The sequence below is a fragment of the Anser cygnoides genome, chromosome 8, assembly GCF_040182565.1.
Source record: "Anser cygnoides isolate HZ-2024a breed goose chromosome 8, Taihu_goose_T2T_genome, whole genome shotgun sequence".
Classification (NCBI taxonomy): Eukaryota; Metazoa; Chordata; class Aves; order Anseriformes; family Anatidae; genus Anser; species Anser cygnoides.
Window position 1 is genome coordinate 18,768,806 of NC_089880.1, and position 15,583 is coordinate 18,784,388.

Consider the following 15,583-nt stretch of genomic DNA (forward strand, 5'->3'; position numbering starts at 1 on the left):
ATCCTCTGACTTTGCATGTGTCTGCTCCTATTTACATATGTTAGTGTACTGATGTAGGAGATGAAACATGCTTTTGGGGAGGGCTTTAGGCTGAACACCCACAAGAACTCTACGAGGTTAATTCTTAGGAGAGAGAGGAAGGCAAGTGTAGAATTGGCACAACATTGTGTAGCTACAAGACTTTGGGTGTTCCTGGTGATACTGGAGGCCTTTCTGTCTCTGGGAGACCCTCAAGAGCTGCTGTATTGTTTTAAGTGGTGAGCAGGTATTTCTAATTCAATGTGTTCACAGAAATTATTGAGAACCTTTGTGATGTCTCTTCCTGTACCTTCCCCAACTGCTTGTCTCCCAGACCAAAGTTGCTCTTCCAGTTGATCGGTAGGTGTAGGAAGAAGCACTCTGTGGCTTTTCTCAGGCTGAAGAGAGGCTGGGAGAGTCCTCCATGGTTAGCTCTCCTATAAAGTCCCTGTGGTCACGATAGAAGTGATTTTCAGGGAATTGCTATTAAAAGCTCAAGCAACGTGGCTTTATTTTACATGGTAGATCTTTTGAATCTTTCTGGATAAGCAGCTAGCCTGGTCATTGTTTACTAACCGTGCGTGGGAGAGATGTTTCTCCTCCAAGATCTGCACCGTCGTTTTGACCAAGGTGGTGGGGGTGATTGGGCCGTCTGGGAGAGCAGCCAGACTGCTGCAGCCTGCGTGGCACTGCTTCTGGGGCTGTTCTACCATGGCTGTTTTTCTTTCTCTCTGTTTCTGTGGTTAACTCTTTTTTTGGTTGTGTTATTTATTTATTGTAGTAATTATTGTGAAATGGTGAAATACAACAGAATTTATATGTATGGCAGCTTGTGCATGTATTCGTGAACTGGAATAACTACTGCAGCTCTGTGAAGTTATGGTGCCCTTCCTTCCCTGATCAGATACATCTTATGAATAGTTATACATGGCTTTGTTTTTGTTTGCTTTTTTTTTTTGTTTAAAAAAACAAAACAAAACTGCCAAGTAGCAGCTAACAACGTGAGCAATAACACTACTATGATTCTTCCATGGTTTTAGTGAACAAAACTGTTTGCTAAAACGGTTAGGTTTAGGTTTTAGGCCTAACCTGCAGGTTAACGGAAGCTGATGGGGAAGAGTCAGTTTAAGCTTGCCGTATTTCTTATGCTTCTTCCCTAGAGTTCTGGCTATTTTGGCTGCTATCCTAGAGAGGATGCACTGTGGGGTAAGGCCCTGGTCTAGCCCAAAGCAACTGCTTCTTGCAAGACTAGACCCCAAAAGTGGAAATACTGAAAAGAAGAAGGCAGGTAAATTTTGTTTGTTAGTATATGAGTCTAAAGAATGCTTCTAACTTACATGAAAGAAGTAATTTCACTTTCCCCCCTTGCACCCACTCCCCACTTCCAATGCTGGTGCAGCCATTTGTGAGGCCAGATGGCGAACTGCAGTGGGTATCCAATCCAGCTGAAAAATGGCTCTGGGTGATGCACGCTGGTAGTAACTAGAGAAGAGTTTCCACTTGCCATTACCTAGCAGCTGAATTATTTCATCGGCTTGTTATACAGTCACACAGATGACTTGTTTTCTGGAATTCTTTTTAAAACAATCCTCCTTGAATTCTATGCTTCGCAGTGAATATGCATGCTTGTCAGGGGGAAGGGGGAAAAAATCCCTCATGAAATAAGGAATTAGGTCACGTTAGGCTTCCCAACCCCCTCCCCACCAAGGCCTTTTGGAAGATAAGGAATTTAAACACTTCTATGCTTTGAGCCGTTCTTCAAAACACCCTGCTTATCTTTCAAGTAGTAATTGGTCCCTGTGCTTCTTTTATACATCTTTTTACATGATGAGGGTGCTTTTTCACTGCAGCAGGCAGAAGCATCTGCTTTCTTCCAACCTATTTAGAAGTGCTGTTTTACAGCCTGTAGATATGGTATTTTGGATCATCTCCTGTAAGTATCTAAGTGCGTTTTCCTGTGTATATTGAAATAAATTATTTTCAAACTAACCAATGCTACGTTCACCAGATAGTTATGTTAGAAACAATTTTTTTGTGAACTAGACTTCACACATTTCTCTACTTGTGCGCTTAGGGCTTTGATGTACAACCCTATGAGGAAATCAACATGCGCAATAACAAAAGCAGAAATCACTTATTAATCTGTTGACACTACTGTCTGTGTTTTAATTTAAACATTAGCCTCACTGAAACCATGGATACAGTCTAACTTCTCCAAAAAATACTCCTCTGCATATCTGTAGGCCAGGAGTAAGTCAGCCTACTTAACTTCCCTGACCTTTTTAGTTTTCCTTGCTTGCTCTGATATATATGAAAGTAAGAAGGTGATGTTTCTGAGCAAAAGTGGATTGCTTAGTGTTTCAGAAGGTGATGATCTGGGGATGTACTTCTTATTTAGGGAGGTCCTTTCACTTTTTTCCTAAACTTGCTGTGGAAGGAGATGAGATCATGGTCTGGAAGAGCTGGTACTCTCACCAAGTATTGCATTTCGTACGTAATGGTTAAGAATATGTATCTACTGTCTTGACCCCAAATGTTAAGATTCTCCTGCATATGCTAGACTCTCACAGTACTGCAGAGTTAATTTTATCTCCATTTTCCATTTGTGTTTACGCAAACAAACACTTGGTGTGTTGGCTTTAATTAGGTCTCTATTAGAAATATGTTCCGTTACTAATGGATGTCAAAACGCAGGGGAGTAAAAAGGCTTGACCTCCAGAGATGGAGATGTTATTAATGCTTAAATGATTCTATTCAAATTCTGGTTAACGCATCAGTTGTTATGAATGTCAGTGTGTTTGTGCAGTGTACTTTGTGATACTGGGCTGTGATTTTTCCCACAGGTATAAATGAGTTAATTTAATTAGAAATGCAAGGGTTTGTGCCTATAAGGATAAAGGGCCCATAGACTGTGAACTCACAACTGCTCACACATGTGCTTAGCTGTAATTTTTGCACAGTTGTGTTGCTTCCAGGAGACCTTTCATGTGAAAGGAGCCAAGCATGTGTCAGCATTTGTGAGATCAAGACGTTCAATGTCTGGTTTTGGGCTGTAAGTTTCTGCTATATGACACACGTTCCCATTACATCGTTACCAACAGGCGCAGCAGCAGAAGGCTGGATTGGCCCATGCACTAATCCTCCCCTCAGACACAATTGTTGACTTTAAAGAAGAAACATTTGGGCCCATAAAGCAGAAATTTGCAATGTTGGATTATGTCCAAAATTTGACCTACGCTGTTTTGTCCCATTTTCTCCTGTATAATCTCTGCACAGTCCATGTAATTTTTTGTGTTCTGCTTTGTTCTTCAAAGCACAGATTAAACCACACTTTTCTCTAAACAGATAAATTCCAGCAGTACTGGATCCTAAAGCAACCCTCCAATTTCACAGACCAGAGAGCCACAAGAAGAAATAGAGATGGTTGAGCAGACATTTTCATCGTGTTTCTTTTTTGCAAGGTCAGAATACTGACAATAACGACAACAACAAAAAAGTAATGTTTGCATACATTAGTTAGATGCTGGCAAATGACAAATACTTTGGCTAAACAAAAGTAGACCCCAGGCGTATGATTGATTTCTACAATTAACACTTTGGGAGTCTTAGGCTGTTAACCAGGGAGTTTTCTGAAGAGGAGAACTGAAGATATCTTTTTTCTGATCGACTTCTCTGAACCTCAGCGTGGCTGTAGTGTGCGTGCAGCCCCTCTTGGGCATGAGAACCCAGCGTGAGGCACGACATGCTGAGCCCTTGCGCTGGCGAAGCTCCCACCCACATCCGTGGGCTCCCAGGACCTCTGCTGAGTCCCAGGAATGGGGCAAAGCCCAGAGCTGGAGCTACGGTTGCTGAGCGGAGAAGGAGCTCTGACCAGAGGCTTTCTTGCAAGTGTTTGCTTATATATGTGAATTCTGAAAGCTGTGTCCAGCAGGAGAGATTTGAGTGAGCCAGTCATCATGCCTTGGTTGATGTGAGGGAACCTCAGGGGCTGCAGCCAGTCACAGGAGATTCCCAGTACACAGGGCTACTCATCCTACTAACTAAACCTGATGCTATCGACTTTTCTTTGGGTTCTGCTGTTAAGCTGTTCAGCTGACACCTGTAGTTTCCAGCTCCTTTTCTCTGAATGGGAGTGGGCCAGCCCATGGTGCTGTTGGGATTTCACAGCCTTGGATGCCACATCCAGGGCAGCAGGTCCAGAGCGTTCATTGCCCGTGTACCAGGGTTGTGAGCAGGACAAAAGAAGTCATGAATATTTACATTAACAGATGGCCATCTATCTTAGTGACATCTACAGTTGTCTTCTTCACTGAGTTATCAAAGCGCTTTATAACCCTGTCAATAACTGTCAGATAAGAATTAATTCCAGGTCCACTTCTTTTTATATAGGAGGGAGACTGGAGGTTCATCTTCCCTGGTTTTCAGGTATGGTATTTAGGCTGGCATCCCCTTTGGCTCAAGCTCAAAGGAATAGTAAGACATGACACTTCAATATCACAAGGGATTTAACCCAAACGACTGGCTGGGGCTTGCCAGACAGAAGTGTCTGATGGATGAGAACTCAATTCTCTGTCCCCTTTGCTCTTGCCCTCTGTCCCTTTGCAGCAGCAGCAGTGCGAGCTTCAGACTCGAAGCACAGAGCTTTCAGGGAGTAAAGACAAACGTTGATTAGAAGAGGTGCTGGGGCTGAGATAACACTTGGATTTGGTATGAGCAGTTCTTCCTTCCCTGCAGCATTCACACTGAATATTTTGACTTGCTACAATAATTTCCTGTGGGCTGGTATCCACTGATGTGATACAAATGGTAGGAGCAGGCTCCATCAGGAACTGCCCTGAAGGGTTGTTGATTCACTTAATCCCACAATGAAGACTGAAGGAGCTATTATGTCAAAAGGCAAGCTGGGTGCAAATATTTGCATTGACATGCCAAAGATGACACGCCCAGCAGACTGGGTTTTTGCTAATGCTTTATTTGATCCCTATATTTGGCTGGGAGACAAGCAATGCTTTTGTGATGTGCTACTTTTATGAACAGTAAACCAAAAACATTCTCTGTGAGGAGCTGGCACTGCTGTGTTCTGCACCTCTGATTTCTGTGCACCTGCCTTCTGCATAGGCTAAAGTGGGAGACATCGCTGTGAAAGTAAGGATCTTGGGGTTCCGAAGGTGCAGCAGTGGTTGGGGCTGCCTGTGCACCAAATGCAGCTGGAAGCTTCTTACATTTTATTTATTTATATGTATATTTTTTGGAAGGGAGGAACAAAGCAGGCAGGCAGCTTCGCTGACGGAGTCCTGGCGGTACCGCTCAGCCAGGGCACAGCAACTGCTCGCACCCATGCTGGGGGGCCTCCTCAGGTTTTCCATCTCCACCCTCTCTGGAGAGCTCACTGGCACTTGTACATCTTCCAGGTATGAGGTTTAAATGTTGTCCCAGTAGTTTTTAAGGACCATTTTTGACATTGTCAAAGTTGAAGCAACTGGAGCTTTCTTTGACCCAGGAGCTGCAGTTGACTCAGCTCTGCTTTGCCCAGTTTTATTTAAAGCCCATGACTACCACTTTTGAAATGTTATTTGTGAATGCTATAGCATTACATTATCTGCTTTTCCATCTGTTAAATGCCATGCTTCCAGCAGCAAAAATACTACTGCCTGACAGTAGCAGCTGCGAAAGGTCTTATTTAGCAGTCTTCTTCAAAGAATAGTAAAACCCGATTACCAGTAAAGATAAGCCAAGTTTTGTTACAATAGAGCTTTCTTAGGATGTGATTTTAGGAATGTTGCTATTTATAGCAGCTCTGGATTGTTGCTGATGCACGCTAGGGAGGTTGTACACATCTATGCTTGTAAACACAATTATTTGCTTATTCCTGGTTTAAACAATGCGATGTTAGTGTTTATAACCCACATACAAATGTATACCCTCTGTATAAATCTGGCCTCGGCATCCCCTGTGCTTGCTCCCAGCCCCAGGCCGCAGCACCTAGGACCAGGTTGCTTCACACGGGATGTATGAAAGCAGTGCTTGGGCCAAACCTGCCTCCTGAGCAACTTCATGGCACACCCGGAGCCAGAGGACAAGCAGGGCTCGGGAGCCCGGTGCTGCCCTGAGCCACGTCCTGGGCAAGCCGTGGCCCAGCACGGCCTGGCCCGGCCTGCGGCCCTCCCCTGGCCATGGCGTTGCTGGGCCCCAGGTGGGGGCAGGCGGGTGTGGGGAGATGTGGCTTTCTGTGAGGGCTCCGGGCACCGAAACGCTGTCAGAGCTCATGGTGACCTGGCCCAGCACCGAGGAGGATCGATGAGGAGCTGCCAGCCGTGGCACTGGGCTTTGGCACCTGTAATCTTGGGGCAGAGGTTTGTTATGCATATGGGAGAAAGTGCTACCCCATGGAGCAGCAGTTGTAAATAAAGGGTGAAAGGAGTGCATTAAAGCAGACCTGTGAAAGGCTAGTGTTTCCTTTGTCTGGGCATGGTTGGAGACATTTTTTTATTTTTTATTTTTAAAAAAAGGGACCACCTGAACTTGGATCTGGGAGAACAGTGGTGTTTTTTATTATTATTATTTTTTTTTTCCCCAGTGGCTCATGGCAATCTGAGAGGAGTTTAGTTTATTTTTCTGAAGGCTGATGGTAAAGCACATTTTCAGGCCATTTTCTATCCTGTCTTTGCAAGAATTGAACACTAGTGCTGGGCTGTTGCAGACAGAAGAGAAATACCAGTGCCATTCAGAGGGACGTTACCAGGACTCTTGCACAAGCAGGACGGGAGGCAGTTTTCTGATGTGGCTTGGCAGTGGCAGGCTGCATGCAGGACACTGGGCTGAACTTTCCAGACAAACTGGGAAGTGTCTGGAGGACAGCAGCACAGCTGGCAGTCGTACAGAAACCTGACCTCCCAGGAAGCCTGAGCAACCTCGCCGGACGGTAGACCTGCGTGATGAGGGAGGACAAACACCACTGCTGAGTGGTTTGAGAGGAGAGGAGATGAGTGTGTGGGGGAGCCTCCAGGTAGGGCTGGTCTGTCGATTTAGCGGCATCTTCCATTTCTGCCAGCAATGTGTTCTGGGGTTTGCCTGCATTACTGCAGATACCTGGTCGGGGCTGTGAAACCTTCACCCTCCTTGCTTTGCAGGCTCTGGCGGAGGAAGACAGTTTGGCAGTGGCAGCGCAAGTCTTTGCAAGCACCATTTCCAAACTCCACCTCCAGTTTTGCTGCTGGTCCTGAGCAGGTAACCTCTCCAGACAGTAACGTGATGACTCCTGTTCCCCTCAACTGGATTAACAGCTAACTCTCTTTCCTGAAGCAGGCTGAGGCTTCCGTGAATGGGGCTGAAGATCTGCGAGGGATGTTATGTTGCTATTAAAAGGCTACTTGAGGGATAAACTATCCTGGCCCACATGTAAATATTTGCAGTTACAGACAGGATCAAGAGTAACTAGAGAAAAATGTGAAAGACTCATGAATTGCTGCTGTCTGTTAGAGTTTGCTTTAGTGGGATGAAACAACTTTAAAATAATTTCTATGGCAACTGCAGCACAACAAAACCAACTCAGTGGCTGACCCTCGCTGAAAGGCAGGCTAGTGACTGAGCCTCAGTAGCTGCAGGCATTTTTGCCAAAGCCCAGCTCTCCAGGAGATGGTCCTAGCTCTTTCTTTGCCCAAGAAGAAAAAAATAGAAAGTTATGGAAATGAACAAGCAGTTACAGCAGGAGGGATACAGAAATAACCTGTTTTATTATTAAAAGATAGCTCTGAGCATTCAACCAGTTCTAGGCCACTCATCAATTAAAAATCACCTCAGGACCACAAAGCAAGCTGTGCACTACACACGCCCATTTCAGGCAGTGCAATCATCATGGAAAACAGCTTAAAACAGATATTAAAAATAGTGGACATCTGGTTAATAACCTTCAGGCTTGGGTACATCAGGAAATGAATGGTTTGCCTGTGTATTTGCCGTTTGTTGGCACAAAGAAGCAACACAGCTCATCAGCCCCTCCTTTTGGGGCTGCGGGCGCTGATCAGCAAATCTTGGAGACTGAAGCGGGCCCAGGGGCTGCCTCCCTCCGGGGCAGGGCCGCTCCGGCAGTCTGCTCCTGAGCACTTCGTTGGGTTTAATTTTAAATAACTCTGTCAGTGTGGCTGCCTCTGGGAGCCTCAGTTCATTAGGTCCATTAGTGCAATTAGGGATTTGACACAGCAGGCCACTTGAAAAACATTAGTCCAAAGGGCGCTTCACTGGCAGTTGATGTGGCTCCTCCGTTACTTGCAGACTCCAGGGGGAAGGCTGCGTGAGCGAAATGGGGATGCTGGAAAACGTGGTGGATCCTGGAGGGACGACCTCTGCCACGAGAAGACCAGGCCATGCTGGTAGGAGGGGATGTGCTCCTGCGCTTCCCCACTTTGAAAGCTGTCACGTCTCCCCGTGGCGTCAGGCTGAGCCATCGCACCATGGGGAAAGGTACAATCTCCACGCTGTCCTGCGAGTAACCTGCTGCTGCATCAGAGGACAGTCGGTGCGGCGAGAGGGAAAATCGCTTCTCAGGGAAAGATTGATGGTGTACACTAAAGCTGCTATGGGAATGTTGTCTGGCTTCGGACAACTAGTTTTTGCTTGATGATGTGGGAGATGATCGTGATCCTCTTTTAAATTTCAGTATGGAATAATGTAAGACAGCATCTCTTGATGCCAGTGAGAAATGAGCCTATTTATGCTAGACAGAATTTGGGCATGGAAAACCAGAATATCCATATGCTGCACAGTGTTATGCCACACTCCCTACGTACTTTTCTAGTTAGTTCCTTATAATTCAATATGCTCCAAGCAGGGGCAAGCTGTGCTGCATTTCTGGTGTTTGTGCAGACAGAAAATTCTGTTACAGGTATAAAGCTGCCAAAGCCACAACTTGCTCATCACACGTGCCACACCATCCATTGCTGCATGCTGGGGAGGCGCGAGGTGTGTCAGGAGTGCTTTGGCAAAGGTCCCTGCAGGGGGCTTTTGGACACTGGGGAAGGGACAGGAGAGCCACATCCAGCTGCACCTGCGGGTTATTTTGGGGGCCAAGGTACACCAGGTTGGGTTGGCAGTACCCAACAAAGTGCTGTTGCCCTTGTGTCAGCCTTGCCAGGGCAGAGGGGAAGAGCTCAGCATTCCTGACTGCTGATTTGGGGCTTGCCACTGATGGCAGGAGGGTGACTCTAGCTGTCAGCCAGAATCAAAGGGAGCTACACAAATACTGCATGGTCTCAAAAAAAAAAAAAAAAGGGAGCTGTCTTACCTGCAGGTGAGCCCTGGTTTGCAGCCAGTGCCTCACGGGCATGGCTGCTGCCCCTGCACAGAGGCACCTGAAAGATCAGGTGAAGTTTCTGACTGCAAATGCTATAATTACAATGTAAATATTAGCATTTCCTAGTCAATAAAAATTCCTTAGGAAGACTTGACTTATGAAATAACTTTAAAAAGAAGTTGCACACACACAAAAAAAGGTCTGACAGCACATTAATAGGATATTTATTTCTCTGTTTCAGTTAGTTGAAAATACTGCAGTAAAGCTTAGTTCCTAAAAACGTGTGGACTGCTGCTGTTGGATTGCCATCAGCCAGGCTCGCGCAGGAGCAGATGGTCGCGGACGGCTGCATCTCCTGTTGCCATGGGAAAGGGCCTCAGCTCAGCGAGTGCTCGGTAATGGCTTCTGAACTCATCCCTCTTCATACTGGAAAAAATGCTGGGGGGACAGAAGGTAAAATGATAATAGCATCAGAGCTTGTGGGATGTAGTCTTTGTTGGTTTTATTTTACAGCTGTGTGACATCCATGTTTGTCTTTGAATTTTTTTGGTCAGATGTAACCCTTCCATTTGTATTGCACTTCTGACCACAGTGATGCTGGGATGGGCAGGGGACACATTCTGCCCAGATCCAGCAACAGGGAGAGCATCGCCAAGAAAATGGGTTTGATGAGGAGAGTTGTTTGCTGCAACTAAGCAGGCACGTGGACATAGCTTCTTTCTATTAATCCAGAAGCGTTTCCTTGAGCCAGTGCCAGTATAGTATATGATAAAGTTCAGCATCATTATGTCGCACATTTGTCCTTTCATTTTGCTGTGTTCAGCAATCTCCAGCTTTGCCCTAGTTTCACAGGGTTCTTAGTTGTACTGAAAATGTTTGCCTCTAGCATCATAGTAACATCTTGCTAAGCGAACAGCAATGACAAGGAAAATTACGTTCTGGAGATAAAACTTGACCATGAGAGTTTAAACTGCATAAAAATTAAAGTATTTGAGGTAAAATTTAATGTAATCACAGCTGAAATGCAGGGCTGCAAAGAAAGAAAATAAGAGTTTGGAGCCAGCTTCACAGCTGATGTTTTTGTGGAAAAAACTTCTACATTTATCAAAGATTCCAGGAAAACAAACTTTTCATATGCCAGTCTTAACTTTGGGATATTTTATTAGGTTGCTCTTAAATTACTTACCTTTATCAAATCAGTAGAAGAGCACATTTTACTCTAATATCAGCTCCTGAGAAACAGTATGCTATACAAGAAACTATTTTAATTGCTGCAGCTTATTAAGATATGATCTTAAAATGCTTTTAAATATGAAGAGTGTGTACATTGATGTATTATAGCAGCAGGATGATGTGTATGCTTTTAATTCTTGGAAAAGTCTGGTCGTCTTACAGGATCTGCATACATCTCTGAAATAATGCTAAAATTAATTTGTATACTGATGGACTGCTCATTTTTATTTGCTCATCAGTTGTTTTTTTGGTAAATATTTTTGAGGCTATTTACTCTCTAGATGCCTTTCATCAGTCCTCTATAGAGTTAGAGAGAAAATTCTGTAACCTGTAATTCTGTTTCCCCAAATCTGACTCACCTATGGTGTCTAAAAATGTTATTCAGCACTATTCAGAATTATCCACAAGTCTATACAGAGAGTTATGGCTATACCTGTTTAAAAGGATACCTAACCTTCAAACTCTATACTTAGAAGGTGCTCTGTGGCAGAGACTGGGTTTTTGTATGCAGAGGGGATGCTGGTAATGAAGAAAGTCATAGCTTCTGTAGAAGTCATTAGGCACACAGCCAAACTCAAATCTTACAGTCCTCCTCCAGGCTATGCTTGTGAAACTGAGTTATTTTAATTATATTGTTTCTTTCAGTAGATTTTAGAGGGAGAGAATTGTGCTGTTTTCCTTCATTGACTACTTTTTCAGTCTTGGAGGCCAAGTAAAGAATCTCTGATGGTTAATTAATTTCCACAGAATCTTCTCCTACCCACTTTCACGTGTTTTTTGTTTGTACTCATTTTAGGGCTAGGACTGCGATTCAGAGCACTGAGCAGGCACAGACTGATGCTTGCAGAGTAGGGTTAAAGTTCTCCAAGCTACTGTCGATTTAACACAGTTATTTCAGTTACTATTTACTGCCACTGCCAAACTCACACGGCCTTTTGCTGCTCAAGAGACACTCAGGATGGGAGTAGACAGGGTAAAGATGATCTTCAGGAGAGAAAGCCAGTGGCAGAGCTCTGTGAAGAGTCCTTCACAAAATTTGTCTTTTTTTCTGAATGATCTAAACCTGCATCACCAGTTTCAGTCAGAACTAAGTCAATGGCAGATCTCCCACTGACTTCAAAGCAGCAAGTTTTGGCATTTAGGGGAAAATCACTGTGAAGAATAATGATGCAATATAAACACTTCTGTTACAAATGCAGAATGTAAATAACACTCTTTTATAGTATTTATTTAAATCCCCAGGCACTGGTGGAAAACAGGTCTCCAAATGACCTAAATAGTTTGGCACATTAAACTCTCAGCCTTTACAAATATTGGTAGTGTTTCAAAGAATGCATTTTTAAGTGAGCAGTAAAGAGCAATTAGGCATGTAATTGTTGTTTTAGAGACTTAATCCAATTCCCACTGCAGTCAGTGGGAGGCTTTACATTTACTTCAGTGTGGACCAACTTGGGACATTTGAAGAGCATGAAGGACAAAGAAGGGGACGTGGAGGGGAAATCTGTACAAAATCAGAATTCCAGAATTTACAGAGTCTACATAAAATACATACATTTGAGATAGCAGCTGACATCTTTTATTAGCAGAAAGTATCTACTAACCACAACAGAACAAGATTCTCCCACCCCTCCATGCTATGTCCCTGCTGTCACTTGACTGCCATGTAATTAAATTAAAGGGCTGAAACCTCTTCTGAACTTCCTGAAAAAGTTGACTCAGTTTTTCTCCATCAGATGTCACAACACACAATTTTAATTAATTGTCTTTCTGTATTTGGCAGGTAACACACACTTTTTCCCCCCAGTATAGCACCATCTCATTCAGAGCATTTTGCTTGTGCAGAAATGAGACTGCAGCAGGTGCCTTTGTCATTACCAGGTTAGGGTCAAGTTCGCTGCTTTAGCTGAAATCCAAATGGAATAGCAGATGGATGTAAATTAGCTCCTTGGAGGTCTGCTGGAGTAAACATCCCCATCCTTTCCCTTTCCCTTTTTTCTTTTTTTTTTTTTCCTTTTTTTTTTTTCCTTTCTTTTTTTTTTTTATTTCCCACGTTCTTCAGCTCTGCAAGGAGCTGGTGAGCCAGAAGCAGCAGGCTGTCAGGGACTGGTCTCCCATGTAATGGGTGTTACGGTGACGAGCCCGATGTGAACGGAAGCTCTCCATTCATTGTCCTTTAAATACATGATTTAAAGGTGAGCGTCTAAAACCAAACACGAAAAAACACTTCTTGAAGTCTTCAGTCAGGCTGGGAAGAAGTGATATAAAGCTACACAATCCAGTGATAATTTCGCTGATATAAATGATAGCTTGTAAGGAGGCATGATGCAACTCACTTCAGTGATACTGCAAAGACACTTATTGAGGCTTTAGAGCAACCAAAGCGTTACATCTGGTGATGCACACAGCAGCACCCAGACCTTCCTCCGGCCACCCAGGGGAGCCGCCCGCAGCACGGCTGCCATGCCGTGTTCCAGCGGGCTCGACCTCAGCTCCAGAAGAGGGCCTCCACACCAAGCGCGTTTGCGCCAGGGCCCACGAAGCCCTCTCCACAGTTTCTTCAGGCCAGCGACAACACGGCCGCAGGGTTTAACCTTTTAATTACTGGAGTTTATAAACTGTATTTTGCTGTGTTGGCTGAGCGGCAATTACACCCCCCCCCTCAGGGAGATGCGCTGCTTCCCGCAGCGGGCGGCCGGGCAGGGAAATGGCGGCGGCGCCGCGCGGTGCCCGGCGGGCCCCCACCTCGCCGCCTGGCCGCTGGATGCCGCTCTTGTTCCACCGAAAGGCACGGCCCCGGCCTGCCTGGCCCGGCCCCTGTCAGAGCAGCTTCCCTAGCGCCAGCACGTGCAACTCGCTGCAGAAAAGAGGTTATATTTGAAATTATTTATGGCTTTTACTGCGCCTGCTCACCAGGGCTCCCAGCACCGAGCCCTCCCTTCGCAGCCCGGGCAGCCTGGCCCCAGCTGCTGACTGCGGAGAAGCGATCGCAAATCCTGCAGGGTGCTGAGGAGACAGTCAGGAAGACCTATTGTAGTCCCAAAGCTGGGAAAAACAACACTAACGCTGGCTCCCCGTACCCCCAGGCCTCTCATGTCCCACCAGCCGAGGGCCTCTTTCGGCACTGAGTCGTGTGTCTTCTCGCTGGGAGAAGGCAGTGTTGGGAAAAACGCAGGTTTTTCTTTAAACGAGTGTTTTTGTGTTATCTTGCTCTTTAAAGCCTTTTTACTGTTCTTAATGTGTAGGAATGTGTGTATGTGTTTGACACCAGGCCAGTTCTGCCCAGCTGCAGAGTCATGGATACGGATCGCCGAATTCCTCGCTCTCTGCACAGCTGAGCCTGCAGCTCCTCAAGATTTGCCATGTCTCCGAGCCCCCAGAAAGACACTGCAGATGCAGGACCTGGTGCTGAGGTGTTCCCAGGGGTGCACCTCAGCCCACTGGAAGGCAAGGGCTTTTCTTCCACCTTTGTGTTACATTGCAGGGTGTAGCACAGCCCCAAAGCCTCCATCCTTTTGTGTCCTGTGACAGTGAACCTGTGTATTATTTCACACTGGTGCTTTCTGTGATTAAGTTCCCATGATTTTCCCTCTCCTGGAGACAGCTCTCCTACTGCTGGTGCTGGGGGAAGAGTTGTTCCTCACTCAGGTTCTCTAGCTGTGATCCCAGAGGCCATCAGCTCCAGCAAGAGGTGAAGATGGTGACTGCAGGCAGTGGTACCTTGAATTGTCTGCTCTAAAACTTTGCACTAAATCAGACAGTTATTTTACATACCAGCACCTTGCAGTAGCACTCTTAAAAAAGTTTTTCCCTTTCCTGCAGGCAGTATAAAAGGGAAATTCATTTTTTTTTTTCTTTTTTTTTTCCCTGTCCCCTCATGAAATGTACACACATCTCTATTCCTTCTTTTGGCAATTTCACACGTGCACATGCTAGATGTCTGAAATTAAAATCAACCTTACTTTATTCCAGATGAGGGGTCCATAACTTCATTTTATAATTGCCTTTCAAAATCCAGTAAGTGTACTTTAGTCACCAGGGAAAGGTGACTATGTCATCTCTGCGGGGACAGACAAAAATGATAGTATAATTTCTGATCAAGTCTAAGACAAGTCTCTCATGGTTCATATTTTTTCTTTTGCAATTTCCAGAAGTTCAAGTAATTTTGATATGAAGACAAAACCTTTTCTCTCATGTTTCCTGATATTAGTTCTCTTTTTTTTTATTTTTTCAAAAAAGTGTTTTTTCACTGTGGGTTCCTTCTATGCTCAACCAAAGCTGTTTAAACAGGTTTCTTTGGCTTCATTTTGAGAGAACTCTTTAGCTGTTTGTAAATCTGAGTGTGCTGTGTAGAATGGCAGTGACCAAAGTCGTGTATAAGGCAGCTATTACCATCCCCATCCCACAACACCCAACCTAAGATACTGTTTCTCCAGCCTTTCAAAGAAATAAGGCTATGAGTGGGCTGTTGTGGCGTTTGCTGGAATGCAACCCCTGACACCAGTTTTACAAAAATGACTTCACTTAAGGATGTTTTTCAAGGTCTGTTTGTTTGTCTCAATCTGTTTTTAAAGCAGTTCACTCTATATCTTCAAATAACAGAAAACCTTTCTTAAGCTATTACCCAAGAGAGTATTAAGAACAAGTTACTCAAAGTTGTCTTTCCAGTTACAGACAGAGAGCTATTATACTAGCAGCATTTGTGATGCTTAAACTGTGTAGGTATGAGTGAATGAGAAGTTTCCCTGAGTAGGTTTCAGATTACGAACTAAGGAGAAAACAACTCACGGTACAAGGATTTTGTCATTATCTTTAAACATTTAGATTTTAAAGTATTTTGCTTCCCTTTTGGTTTTGTCCTTGCTTCTCTTGGAGGCACAGCATGCAGGAGGCATGCCACCTCCTTTCTGCAGTGGCAGCATGTCTTGGCAGAGTTAAGAGATACTGCTCCTTCCCATATTGTTTCCCTTAAAACTTATTTTTATCAGTAAGTTATTTTATTTTAAAGTATTAATTTGAATATGGCATTTTTGTAAATTAGTTTCC